General features: G+C 39.8%; 1 non-coding gene across 1 annotated transcript; it reads left to right on the top strand.

Annotated features, from left to right (window-relative positions):
* Positions 1-10,299: 10,299 nt before the first annotated feature.
* Positions 10,300-10,403, top strand: LOC130942779 (small nucleolar RNA R71). Its single transcript, XR_009071330.1, has one exon. It is a non-coding gene; the product is annotated as a small nucleolar RNA R71 (small nucleolar RNA).
* Positions 10,404-15,081: the final 4,678 nt, after the last annotated feature.

The following is a 15,081-nucleotide window of genomic DNA, read 5'->3' as shown; positions in this document are numbered from 1 at the left end:
CCACCAATGTAATGAATGTCAAAGGGCAGGAGGACTAACAAAAAGGAATGAGATGCCACAGAACTTCATTTTGGAAGTAGAATTGTTTGATCTATGGGGCGTTGATTTCATGGGACCCTTTCCTCCTTCTTATTCCTTCAAATATATCTTAGTAGCAGTGGAGTATGTTTCAAAATGGGTGGAAGCCATAGCCACAACTACCTGTGATGCACAAGTTGTTCTTCAATTTTTGAAGAAGCATATCTTTACTAGATATAGAGTACCCAAGGGTCTCATCAGTGATGGTGGTGGCCATTTTTGTAATAGACAGATGGAGAAACTCCTCCACAAATATGGAGTTATTCATAAGGTAGCCACACCATATCATCCCCAAACTAATGGTCAAGCAGAATTGGCAAACAGGGAACTAAAGAAGATCCTAGAAAAAACAGTTGGTAGCACAAGAAAGGATTGGGCTAGGAAGTTGGAAGATGCACTTTGGGCATACAGAACAGCTTTTAAAACTCTTATAGGGAAGTCTCCATTTCAACTGCTATATGGCAAATCTTGTCATCTCCCTGTAGAGCTTGAGCACAAAGCCTTTTGGGCCACTAAACTTCTAAATTTGGATTCTGAAGCAGCAGGAGAGAAAAGATTGTTGCAGCTGAATGAGCTAGATGAGTTTAGGCTAGAAGCCTATGAAAACACCAAGATATACAAGGAGAAAGCTAAGAGATGGCATGACAGGAAAATTTTGAAGAAGGAGTTCAAACCTGGACAACAAGTACTCTTGTATAATTCACGGCTCAAGATATTCCCTGGCAAGCTCAAGTCTAAATGGACTGGTCCATACTTGGTGACCAAGGTTTTTCCTTATGGGAGTATTGAGTTGCTAGATGAAGCAACAAAGAGTCAGTTTACAGCAAATGGTCATAGAGCAAAGCTGTACTTAGGTGGGCAATGGAACAAAGAAAAGGAGGTCCAAAACCTGAACCCCTCTTGAAGCAAAAATGAAGATGTCAAGCTAATGACAATAAAAGAGCGCTTGTTGGGAGGCAACCCAACCTGAGGTAGTTGTCTTTTTCATAGCTTTTCAATAAAGATGTTGAACAATTGGTATGTATTGCAAGGAGCTAAGTTTGGTGTTGCACACCAAAACAATTTGAGGGAGAATGAGAACTTTTAAGTTTGGTGTTCCACCAAAAATTTCATTTAACACATTCTCATCTCTTGCATGATTCTAGCTCCAAGCAAGCAAACATATTATTCAACTGTTAAATTGTTTTCTAGCTTTTGTTTCATTTAACCTTTAGCAAGGATACATGGTTTCACTTATGGTTAATTTGGTACATCTGAGACAGTGGCAAGACAATTAAGTTTGGTGTTCATACACCAAAATCAATCCAAGAGCCACACTCAGTATTATGCTTACTAACCATGTAATTAAGGGCTTGAGAATCAAGCAACTTTGAGAACTATGCAGGATATAAGCCAACATTTGAAGACATTATGCATTGTAACTCAAAGAGGACATAGCAGAAAGAAAAATCAAAGGGCTGCAACTTCAAAGGTTGTATCTGAACTTAATCCTTGCTGCTGTGTGATGTTTCGAATCTGGAAGCCATTGTATTTCTTGCTAAAGTGTTCATTTAGCTACAAGTGAAATTGTTTGTGAAAATGTCAAGTTTGCATAATGCTTGTATCCATCACTTAGCTTTAAATATTGCTTTGTTTCCCATATGCTTAAATAAAAGAGTTTGGTTTGAATTGAAAAGTAAAATATCCAATGTTGCATGAGTATGAATGGAAGTTGGTGGTGGCATATGTGTTTGATTAAATGCATGACTCATGGAATAAGTGTTGCATAATATCATTCTCATTAATTGTGAGTTAGCTTGCTGTTACAAAGACTTTTATTAAGAATGAAACAACCCTTGGTAACAAAAACAGAAAAAAAAAAAAGAGAAAGAAAAAGCCAAAATGGCAAGAAAAACAAAGAATAAAGGTTGGACACCAATGGCTTGAACCTTAGGACAAATGCCTGTGGTGTTCTTGTACTGAGATCTGCTTGGATGAGTAAATTCTAAGGGGTATTTTGAAACCCGGTCACTTAGATCAACTGATTTAGGATGGCCAATTGAAAATCCACAATAAAGAGCAACTCAGATACAAAGCACTTAGTGATCCAAAGAGATGCTGGGCATCAATGATCCTAGGAAGAATTAATGAGCTAAGTGTCTGTGGTGGAAGGATGTTGAGCAAAAGAAAAGAAAATAAAGCCAAAGGCTATGCTGCAGCATTTGACACCCAACCTATAAAAGAGTAATAAGCTTGTTTAAGCTTTGTAAGCTAAGAAAAGTTATCAAGGGAGTGAGTAAAAAGTGAGTCTTATAACAGCAAGTTTAGCAAACTTTTGATGCAAAATGTGTATTATGCAGCAGCAACAATAAATGAGTGTCATTGTCTGCATAAATGCTCCATAGACCAAGTTCTGCTATCTGCATAATAAGGATATATACACTCTTCTTATTCATTCCATTTTCTCTTAGTTTTGATGCTTGCTTGGGGACAAGCAAGGTTTAAGTTTGGTGTTGTGATGACAAGTCATCATATACCCTTTTTTCAAGCTAATCTCACTTGTTTTGTTAGCATTTATGCACTTTCTTCCATCCTAAGTAAGTGATTTGGAGTGAAAATGCACAACTTCTCTAAATCAAGCAACCACTATGAAATTAATGTTAAATCATGAGGTTTAAGCTAATTTTAATTGCATTTTAATTGATTTATAAGCCTCTTGAAATTAGTGATACTTTGAGTGGTTGTTTGGTTTATTATAGGTGAAGAAAAGAAAAGAAAATGAAAAGCGTGGCCTAAGAAGCGTGACACAAGAAAAGGAAAGCGTGGCCAAAGGGGGGAGAAGCGTGCCGCATCACAATGGAGGAAGCAACCTTGCCCTCCACAAGGGCAGACTGCCCTCTAGGAGGGCAGCATTAAGTGACCAAGCAAGCAAAGGCAACCCTGCCCTGCCCACTCTAAGGGCAGAGCACAAAATGGTGCCTTGGAGCCAAGAGAAGCAAACTCTGCCCTGCCCTTGTGGAGAGCAGGATCGGGCTCTCAAAGGAAAGAAATCCAAGGAAAAATAGCTCCCATGCAAGCCACAAGGTTCGAACAAAGAACCATGAGGAAGCCAAGCTTTGAGACCAACTAGCGTGCCAAGAAATCAAAAGAAAAAGTAGCGTGTTTGCAAGCCACCAGGATCGAACCCACGACGTGAAGGAAGGATCCTGCCCTGCCCTTGGCGCGGGCAGGGCAGCAATTGAACTAGGCGCATCAATTTCAAAATCTTGGCGCACCAAATTTGCTTCCTGGCGCACCAAACACTCATCCTGGCAAGCACCTGGCGCGCGCGTCTCATCCATGGCGCACCAAACCGTTTCTGCCCAGCCCTTGGCGCGGGCAGGGCAGCCTCCCACGCACCAACGCGCATCCTGGCGCGCCAAATTTCTTCCTGGCGCACCAAATTTCCTTCTGGCAGCACCATCCGCACGCACGCTCGTCCTTGGCACATCAACCTTTCTCGCCCTGCCCTTGGCGCGGGCAGGGCAGCCTCTGGCGCACCACACTCGTGCTAGGCGCGCACCAACTCGCACCAGAATCGCACATGGCCGCACCAACTCCAAGCATCAAGCATCAATTTTCTGCCCTGCCCTCCACAAGGGCAGGGCAGCCTCCTGGGAGTGGTTTTTGGGCCAAAATTCAAATTAAAAATTAATTTGAATTCATTTCTTCACCAATCCAAAAGCCCATCCAAATCCCATTATCCAAGAATAGAAAGTGTATAAATAGGACTTAGTTTGATGTAATTAGGACCCTTTTTTTTGAACCTTTGGTTAGCTTTTGAATTTTGCACTTTCTTTTGAGCTTTGAATTTTAGCAACTTTTCTTGAGAGACTTGTCCGAGCACCAAGAGGATCAAGGGAGAATTGATTGATCTCCTTCTTCAATTCCCTTGGGCAATTCTACTCTTCTGTTTTCTGAGTATTGGGTGTGTGAAATTGGGGAAATTCTGTCCCAATTCCCATTCAAGCTCTTTGCACTTGTTTTCTGCATAATTGAATTTAAATTCTGTTATTCAATTGCTTCTTCTTTAATTTTCTGTTAATTACTTTGTGAACTTGGATCTAGGAAGGCAAATAGAGATCTAGGCTCTGCTACCTAGTCTCTTGGGATCCTGAGATCACAATTCACTCTGGGTTCTTCTGTGAACCTCTGCTACATTTCATTTAAATTCTGTTTGAATGCTACTTGTTGCTGATTTACTTTCTGCTCAACCATTTACTGCAATTTACCTCTTCTTTGTTTAGATCTTGCAATCCCATTCCTCAATTCCCTTTTATATTCAAGCCATTTATCTTTCTTGCTATTTAAGTTACTGCAATTTAAGTTTCTTGCACTTTAAGTTTCAGTCATTTACTTTCTTGCTATTTAAGATTCTGCACTTTACAATTCTGTTCTTCAATTTACTGCACTTTTCCCTTCCCCCTTTACATTTACTGTAATTTACTTTCTGTTAAACACAAATCACTCAACCAAAACTTGATTCGCTTGACTAAATCACCCACTGAACTAAAATTGCTCAATCCTTCAATCCCTGTGGGATCGACCTCACTCGTGTGAGTTATTATTACTTGATGCGACCCGGTACACTTGCCGGTGAGTTTTGTTGGATCGTTTTCCACACATCAAACTCCACCGTTGAAAATACATAAGTGAAAGGTTCAGGCATGGCCGAATGGCCAGCCCCCATGGTCTAAGGACTATGCGCCCCCAGGTGTTCCTTAGATCTAAAGTGATCAAAAGATGTCTAATACAATAGTTAAAAGTCCTATATATACTAGACTAGCTACTAGGGTTTACATGAGTAAGTAATTGATGCATAAATCCACTTCCGGGGCCCACTTGGTGTATGCTTGGGCTGAGCTTGATCTATTCACGAGCTGAGGCTTTTCTTGGAGTTGAACGCCGAGTTATAGCGTGTTTCTGGCGTTCAACTCCGGGTTATGACGTGTTTCTGGCGTTTAACTCCAGACAGCAACATGTACTCGGCGTTGAGCGCCACTTTACGTCGTCAATTTCCGAATAAAGTATGGACTATTATATATTGCTGGAAAGCTCTGGATGTCTACTTTCCAACGCCGTTGAGAGCTCGCCACTTAAGGTTCCGTAGCTCCAGAAAATCCATTTCGAGTGCAGGGAGGTCAGAATCCAACAGCATCAGCAGTCCTTTTGTCAGCCTTTTTTCAGAGTTTTGCTCAAGTCCCTCAATTTCAGCTAGAAATTACCTGAAATCACAGAAAAACACACAAACTCATAGTAAAGTCCAGAAATGTGAATTTAACATGAAAACTAATGAAAACATCCCTAAAAGTAGCTTGAACTTACCAAAAACTACTTAAAAACAATGCCAAAAAGCGTATAAATTTTCCGCTCATCACAACACCAAACTTAAATTGTTGCTTGTCCCCAAGCAACTGAAAATCAAATAGGATAAAAAGAAGAGAATATACTATAAATTCCAGAATATCAATGAATATTAATTATAATTAGATGAGCGGGACTTGTAGCTTTTTGCTTCTGAACAGTTTTGGCATCTCACTTTTTCCTTTGAAGTTTAGAATGATTGGCTTCTCTAGGAACTTAGATTTTCGGATTATGTTATTGAGTTTCCTAGTTAAGCATGTTGATTCTTGAACACAGCTACTTATGAGTCTTGGCCGTGGCCCTAAGCATTTTGTTTTCCAGTATTACCACCGGATACATAAATGCCACAGACACATGACTGGGTGAACCCTTTCAGATTGTGACTCAGCTTTGCTAGAGTCCCCAGTTAGTGGTGTCCAGAGCTCTTAAGCTCACTCTTTTGCTTTGGATCCTTTTTACCCTTGCCTTTTGGTTTTAAGGGCTATTGGCTTTTTCTGCTTGCTTTTTCTGTTTCTTTCTATATTTTTTTTTTCGCCACCTCTTTTTTTTTTCAAGCTTTTGCTATTCACTGCTTTTTCTTGCTTCAAGAATCAATTTCATGATTTTTTAGATTGTCAATAACATTTCTCCTTATTCATCATTCTTTCAAGAGCCAACGGTTTTAACATTCATAAACAACAATATCAAAAGACATATGCACTGTTCAATCATTCATTCAGAAAACAAAAAGTATTGTCACCACATCAATATAATTAAACTAAATTCAAGGATAAATTAGAAATTCATGTACTTCTTGTTCTTTTGAATTAAAACATTTTTCATTTAAGAGAGGTGAAGGATTCATGGAATTTATTCATAGCTTTAAGACATAGTTACTACATACAAATGATCATGAAGTAGAGACACAAAATATAGATAAACATAACATAGAAACAGAAAAACAGAAAGAAATAAGAACAAGGAATGAATCCACCTTAGTGGCGTCTTCTTCTTGAAGGACCAATAATGTCCTTAAGCTCTTCTATGTCCCTTCCTTGCCTTTGTTGCTCCTCCCTCATTGCTCTTTGATCTTCTCTTATTTCATAGAGAATGATGGAGTGCTCATGATGTTCCACCCTTAATTGTTCCACATTGTGGCTCAAATCTTCTAAGGAAGTGTTGAGTTGTTCCCAATAGTTGTTGGGAGGAAAGTGCATCCCTTGAGCCATCTCAGGGATTTATTGATGATGAGCTTCCTCATGCATCTCTTGAGAACCGTGGAGGGTCTCTCCTGCTTGCTCCATCCTCTTCTTGGTGATGGGCTTATCCTCTTCAATGGAGATGTCTCCTTCTATGATAACTCCAGGTGAGTGACATAGATGGCAAATAAGGTGAGGAAAAGCTAGCCTTGCTATGGTGGAGGGCTTTTCGGCTATTTTGTAGAATTCATTGGAGATGACTTCATGAACTTCTACTTCCTCTCCAATCATGATGCTATAAATCATGATGGCCCGATCCACAGTAACTTCAGATCGGTTGCTAGTGGGAATGATGGAGCGTTGAATGAACTCCAACCATCCTCTAGCCACAGGCTTGAGGTCCAGTCTTCTTAGTTGAACTGGCTTGCCTTTGGAGTCTCTTTTCCATTGAGCTCCTTCCACGCATATGTCTATAAGGACTTGGTCCAATCTTTGATTGAACTTGACCCTTCTAGTGTAGGGGCGTACATCTTCTTACATCATGGGCAAGTGGAACGCCAACCTCACATTTTTCGGACTAAAATCTAAGTATTTCCCCCGAACCATTGTGAGATAATTTTTTGGACTGGGGTTCATACTTTGATCACGGTTCCTAGTGATCCATGCATTGGCATAGAACTCTTGAACCATTAAGATTCCGACTTGTTGCATGAGGTTGGTTAGGACTTCCCAACCTCTTCTTTGGATCTCATGTCGGATTTCCGGATACTCATTTTTCTTGAATTTGAAAGGGACCTCAGGGATCACCTTCTTCTTTGCCACAACATCATAGAAGTGGTCTTGATAGCTTTTGGAGATGAATCTTTCCATCTCCCATGACTCGGAGGTGGAAGCTTTTGTCTTCCCTTTTCCTTTTCTAGAGGATTCTCTGGCCTTAGGTGCCATTTGATGGTAATGGAAGAACAAAAAACTTATCCTTTTACCACACCAAACTTAGAATATTGCTTGACCTCGAGCAAGAGAAGAAAGAAGAGAAGAAGAAGAAGAAGAAAATATTGAGGAGAAGGGGGAGGGTGGGTTTCGGCCAAGGTATAGAAGAGGGTGTTGTGTTGTGTGAAAATGAAGTGGAATGGAGGGGTTTATATAGGGAAAGGGGAGAGGGTAGGTTCGGCCATTTTAGGGTGGGTTTGGGTGGGAAAGTGTTTTTGAATTTTAAAGGTAGGTGGGGTTTATGGGGAAGAGTGGATGGATGTGAGTGGTGAAGAGGTGATGGGGAAGAGAGATTGAGGTGATTGGTGAAGGGTTTTGGGAAATGTGACATGGGGAAGAGTGTTAATAGGATTAGGAGGTAAGGTGGGAATATGTTAGGTGGGGATCCTGTGGGGTCCACAGATCCTGAGGTGATCCTGTGGGATCCACAGGTCCTGAGGTGTCAAGGAATTCCATCCCTGCACCAAATAGGCATGTAAAATGCCTTTACATACCATTCTGGCGTTTGAACGCCGAGGTGATGCACGTTCTGGGCGTTCAACGCCCATGTAAAGCATGTTCTGGGCGTTCAACGCCCATATGTAGCATGTTTCTGGCGTTGAACGCCAGTTCCATGCTTGTTACTGGCGTTCAGCGCCAGCTTTTCTCAAGGCACATTCCTGGCATTCAAACGCCAGAATGTTGCTTGTTTCTGGCGTTCAGCGCCAGATTTATGCTCTGTTCTGGCGTTGAACTCCAGCCAGATGCTCCTTACTGGCGTTGAACGCCAGTCTGTCCTTCCTCTAGGGTGTGATTTTTCTTCTGCTGTTTTTGATTCTGTTTTTAATTTTTATATTTTTTTCGTGACTCCACATGATCATGTACCTAATAAAACACAAAATAACAATAGAATAAAATAAAATTAGATAAATAAAATTGGGTTGCCTCCCAACAAGCGCTTCTTTAATGTCAATAACTTGACAGTGGGCTCTCATGGAGCCACAAGGTGATCAGGTCAATGTTGTATAGTCCCAACACCAAACTTAGAGTTTGGATATGGGGTCTTAACACCAAACGTAGAGTTTGGTTGTGGCCTCCCAACACCAAACTTAGAGTTTGACTGTGGGGGCTCTTCTTGACTCTGAACTGAGAGAAGCTCTTTGTGCTTACTCTCTTTTGTCACAGAGGTTTGGCCATGTGCCTTAAACACAAGGTAGTCCTCATTCAATTGAAGGACTAATTCACCTCTGTTGACATCTATCACAGCTCCTGCTGTGGCTAAGAAAGGTCTTCCAAGGATGATGCATTCATCCTCTTCCTTCCTAGTGTCTAAGATTATGAAATCAGCAGGGATGTAAAGGCTTTCAACCTTTACTAACACATCCTCTACTATTCCATAAGCTTGTCTCAATGACTTGTCTACCAATTGTAATGAGAACAAGGCAGGTTGTACCTCAATGATCCCCAGCTTCTCCATTACAGAGAGTGGCATAAGATTTATCCCTGACCCTAGATCACATAGAGCTTTTTCAAAGGTTATGGTGCCTATGGTACAAGGTATTAAGAACTTGCCAGGATCTTGTCTCTTTTAAGGTAAAATTTGCTGAATCCAGGTATCCAGTTCACTAATGAGCAAAGGAGGTTCACTTTCCCAAGTCTCATTACCAAACAACTTGGCATTTAGCTTCATGATAGCTCCTAAATATTGAGCAACTTGCTCTCCAGTCACATCTTCATCCTCTTCAGAGGAAGAATAGTCTTCAGAGCTCATGAATGGCAGAAGGAGATTTAATGGAATCTCTATGGTCTCTATATGAGCCTCAGATTCCTTTGGATCCTTAATAGGAAACTCCTTCTTGCTTGAGGGACGTCCAGGAGGTCTTCCTCACTAGGATTTTCGTCCTCTTCCTCCCTTGTGCATTCGGCCATATTGATTATATCAATGGCCTTGCACTCTCCTTTTGGATTCTCTTCTGTATTGCTTGGGAGAATACTGGGAGGAGTTTCAATGACTTTCTTACTCAGCTGGCCCACTTGTGCCTCCAGATTTCTGATGGAAGATCTTGTTTCACTCATGAAACTGAAAATGGCCTTTGACAGATCAGAGACTAGATTGGATAAATTAGAAGTATTTTGTTCAGAATTCTCTGTCTGTTGCTGAGAAGATGATGGAAAAGGCTTGCTATTGCTCAGCCTATTGCGTCCACCATTGTTAAAGCCTTGTTGAGGCTTTTGTTGATCCTTCCATGAGAAATTGGGATGATTTCTCCATGATGAATTATAGGTGTTTCCATAAGGTTCACCCATGTAATTAACCTCTGCCATTGCAGGATTCTCAGGATCATAAGCTTCTTCAGAAGCTACCTCTTTATTACTGTTGGATGCATTTTGCCATCCATTCAGATTTTGAGAGATCATGTTGACCTGTTGAGTCAACACTTTGTTCTGAGCCAATATGGCATTCAGAGCATCAATTTCAAGAACTCCTTTCTTCTGAGGTATCCCATTATTCACGGAATTCCTCTCAGAAGTGTACATGAATTGGTTGTTTGCAACCATGTCAATGAGTTCTTGAGCCTCTTCAGGCGTTTTCTTTAGGTGAATGGATCCACCTGCAGAATGGTCCAATGACATTTTCGAAAATTCAGATAGACCATAATAGAATATATCTAATATGGTCCATTCTGAAAACATGTCAGATGGGCACCTGTTGGTCAACTGCTTGTATCTTTCCCAAGCTTCATAGAGGGATTCACCATCTTTTTGTTTGAAGGTCTGAACATCCACTCTAAGCTTGCTCAGCTTTTGAAGAGGAAAGAATTTATCCAAGAAGGCAGTGACCAGCTTATCCCAAGAGTCCAGGCTATCCTTAGGTTGTGAATCCAACCATATTCTAGCTCTGTCTCTTACAGCAAAAGGAAAAAGCATGAGTCTGTAGACTTCAGGATCTACTCCATTCGTCTTAACAGTCTCACAAATCTGCAAGAACTCAGTTAAAAACTGGTAAGGATCTTCAGATGGAAGTCCATAAAACTTGCAGTTCTGTTGCATTAAAGCAACTAGTTGAGGCTTAAGCTCAAAATTATTGGCTCGAATGGCAGGAATGGAGATGCTTCTCCCATCAAATTTGGATGTTGGCTTTGTGAAGTCACCAAGCATTCTCCTTGCATTATTATTATTTTCAGCTGCCATCTCCTTCTCTTGTTCGAAAATTTCTGAAAGGTTGTTTCTGGATTGTTGTAATTTAGTTTCTCTTAGTTTCCTTTTCAGAGTCCTTTCAGGTTCAGGATCAATTTCAACAAGAGTGCCTTTTTTCCTGTTCCTGCTCATATGAAAGAGAAGAAAACAAGAAAAGAAGAGGAATTCTCTATGTCACAATATAGAGATTCCTTTATGTTAGTAGAAGAAGAAATGGGAGAAGAATGTAGAAGAGGGGATTCAGATATTTAGATGGAGAGAGGTGAAGAGAAGTGTTAGTAATTAGATAATTAAATAGAATAAGAAAAGAGAGGGAGAATTTCGAAAATAATTTTAAAAAGGGGTTAGTAATTTTCGAAAATTAAAGATAAAATATAATTAAAATTAAAATTTAGAACAAAAAGAATTTTTGAAAAAGAGGTGAGATATTTTCGAAAATTAGAGAGGGAAAAGTAGTTAGGTGGTTTTGAAAAAGATAAGAAACAAACAAAAAGTCAAATAGTTAGTTGAAAAAGATATTAAAATCAAATTTTAAAAAGATAAGAAGATAAGAAGTTAGATAAGATATTTTGAAATCAAATTTTGAAAAAGATAAAATTTTTGAAAAAGATATGATAAAAGATAAAAAGATTTAATTCAAAAGTTTGAAATTACTTACTTCACAAATAAGAAATTACAAGATAAGATTCTAGAACTTAAAGATTGAACCTTTCTTCACAAGAAAGTAACAAACTTCAAATTTTTGAATCAATCACATTAATTATTAGTGAATTTTCGAAAATATGATATAAAGATAAGAAAAAGATTTTGAAAATATTTTGAAAAAGATTTTTTTTTGAAATTTTCGAAAAATAGAAAAAAAATGAAAAAGATATAATTTTTGAAAAAGATTTTGAAAAGATAAGATTTTTAAAATTGAAAATTTGACTTGACTTGTAAGAAACAACTAATTTTGAAAATTTTTGACTAAGTCAACTCAAATTTTCGAAATTTTGAGAGAAAAAAGGAAAAGATATTTTTTTATTTTTGAATTTTTAATGATAAGAGAGAAAAACACAAAAATGACCCAAAACATGAAAATTTTGGATCAAAACACAAGATGCATGCAAGAACACTATGAATGTCAAGATGAACACCAAGAACACTTTGAAGATCATGATGAACATCAAGAACATATTTTTGAAAAATTTTTTGATACAAAGAAAACATGCAAGACACCAAACTTAGAAATCTTTAATGCATGGACTCTAACAAATGAAAAATGCATATTGGTGCACGAAATTGTGATCATCAATGGCGCCATCAACATGGTACGCTCATTGTAATCTCAACTCTTTATCACAACTCCGCACAACTAACCAGCAAGTGCAATGGGTCGTCCAAGTAATAAACCTTACGCGAGTAAGGGTCGATCCCACGGAGATTGTTGGTATGAAGCAAGCTATGGTCACCTTGTAAATCTCAGTCAGGCAGACTCAAATGGTTATGGATGATATATGAATAAAACATAAAGATAAAGATAGAGATACTTATGTATTCCATTGGTGAGAATTTCAGATAAGCGAATGGAGATGCTTTGTCCCTTCCGTCTCTCTGCTTTCCTGCTGTCTTCATCCAATCCTTCTTACTCCTTTCCATGGCAAGCTTATGCAAGGGTTTCACCGTTGTCAGTGGCTACCTCCCATCCTCTCAGTGGAAATGTTCAACGCACCCTGTCACGGCACGGCTATCCATCTGTCGGTTCTCAATCAGGCCGGAATAGAATCCAGTGATTCTTTTGCGTCTGTCACTAACGCCCCGCCCTCAGGAGTTTGAAGCACGTCACAGTCATTCAATCATTGAATCCTACTCAGAATACCACAGACAAGGTTAGACCTTCCGGATTCTCTTGAATGCCGCCATCAGTTCTTGCCTATACCACGAAGACTCTGATCTCACGGAATGGCTGGCTCGTTGATGAGCGGATGATTTGTATACTTTTTGGCATTGTTTTTAGTATGTTTTTGATATGATCTAGTTAGTTTTTAGTATATTTTTATTAGTTTTTAGTTAAAATTCACTTTTCTGGACTTTACTATGAGTTTGTGTGTTTTTCTGTGATTTCAGGTATTTTCTGGCTGAAATTGAGGGACCTGAGCAAAAATCTGATCCAGAGACCAAAAAGGACTGCAGATGCTGTTGGATTCTGACCTCCCTGCACTCGAAGCGGATTTTCTGGAGCTACAGAAGCCCAATTGGCGCGCTCTCAACGGCGTCGGAAAGTAGACATCCTGGGCTTTCCAGCAATATATGATAGTCCATACTTTGCCCAAGATTTGATGGCCCAAACCGGCGTTCAAAATCACCTCAAGAAATTCCAGCGTTAAACGCCGGAACTGGCACCTAATTGGGAGTTAAACGCCCAAACTGGCACTAAAGCTGGCGTTTAACTCCAAGGAGAGTCTCTACACGAAATTTCTTCATTGCTCAGCCCAAACACACACAAGTGGGCCGGAAGTGGATTTTTATGTCATTTACTCATCTATGTACTAGTTTTCTATAAGTAGGACTTTACTATTGTATTAGGAAGATCTTGGTAGTATCTTTGAGCTTATGCTATCTTAGATCATTGGGAGGCTGGCCATTCGGCCAGCCTAGACCTTATGCTTATGTATTTTCAACGGTGGAGTTTCTACACACCATATTAAGGTGTGGAGCTCTGCTGTACCTCGAGTATAATGCAATTACTATTGATCTTTCATTCAATTCCGCTTGTTCTTTATCCAAGATATCACTTGTTCTTCAACTTGATGAAGGTGTGATGACGCCATCACCATTCTCACCATGACAAGGTGACTGACAACCATTTGTTTACAAGCATCTGAGGCTTAGTGAATATCTCTTGGATTTCTGATTGCACGACGCATGGTTGATCGCCTGACAACGAGTGCTCGCCTGACAAACGAGCCAGCCATTCCGTGAGATCAGAGTCTTCGTGGTATAGGCAAGAACTGATGGCAGCATTCAAGAGAACCCGGAAGGTCTAACCTTGTCTGTGGTATTCTGAGTAGGATTCAATGATTGAATGACTGTGACGTGCTTCAAACCTGTAACCTACTGGGCGTTAGTGACAGACGCAAAAGAGTTATTCTATTCGGTAGGGGAGGGAACCAAACCGGTGATTGGCAGCACTGTGACAGAGTGTGTGCATTAGCTTTCACTGCGCGGATGGGAGGTAGCTGCTGACAACAGTGAAATCTTACACGAGCTTGCCATGGAAAGGAGTAAGAAGGGCTGGATGAAGGCAGTAGGAAAGCAGAGAGACGGAAGGGAAGGCATCTTCATACACTTGTCTGAAGCTCTTACACCAATGAATTACATAAGTATCTCTCCTTATCTTTATGTTATTTTCGTTCATCACCATATACATCTGAGTTTGCCTGACTAAGATTTACAAGATGACCATAGCTTGCTTAAATACTAACAATCTCCGTGGGATCGACCCTTACTCACGTAAGGTTTATTACTTGGACGACCCAGTGCACTTGCTGGTTAGTTGTGCGAAGTTGTGTAATGCCATGGTATTGAGCCACCAAGTTCTTGGAGCCATTACCGGGGATTATTTGAGTTGTGAAAAAGTATTGTTCACAATTTCGCGCACCAAGTTTTTGGCGCCGTTGCCGGGGATTGTTCAAAGTTTTGAGCAAGCTTTTGGTAACATCAGTGCCAAGATCTGGCAACAACATCAAGTTTTTGGTGTTATTGCCCGGGATTGTTTAGGCTGGACAACTGACGTTCATCTTGTTGCTTAGATTAGGTATATTTTTTTCGAAATTCTTGAAGATGAATTCTAGAGTTTCATGATGATTTGTTGAAATCTGGCTGGCTGAGAAGCCATGTCTAATCTCATTGGACCGAGGTTTCAACTTATCACCACAAGAACTTGTTGATTTCTTATCAATCTTGCTTTTGGAGCAGTGATTTGCTAAGGCTTGGCTGGCCTCTGGCCATGTCTAGTGTTTTGGACCGAAGCTTTCTTTGAAAGCTTGGCTGGCTGTGAAGCCATGTCTAATTCCTGGCCGGAGTCTTAGACTAGCAGTGCACTGATTCCTGGAATTCTCATTAAGAATTTTGATACCTTTTCCCATTTAATTTTCGGAAAACACAAAAAAAAAAAAATTACAAAATCATAAAAAGACCAAAAATATTTGATGTTTCTTGCTTAAGTTTAGTGTCTCATCCTAAGTTTGGTGTCAAATGCATGTTTTTGTTATAATTTTCGAATCCATGCATATAT

This window comes from Arachis stenosperma, chromosome 7, assembly GCF_014773155.1.
Source record: "Arachis stenosperma cultivar V10309 chromosome 7, arast.V10309.gnm1.PFL2, whole genome shotgun sequence".
NCBI lineage: Eukaryota > Viridiplantae > Streptophyta > Magnoliopsida > Fabales > Fabaceae > Arachis > Arachis stenosperma.
The sequence above is the reverse complement of the archived record's forward strand: the minus strand, read 5'-3'. Positions and strand labels throughout refer to the sequence as shown.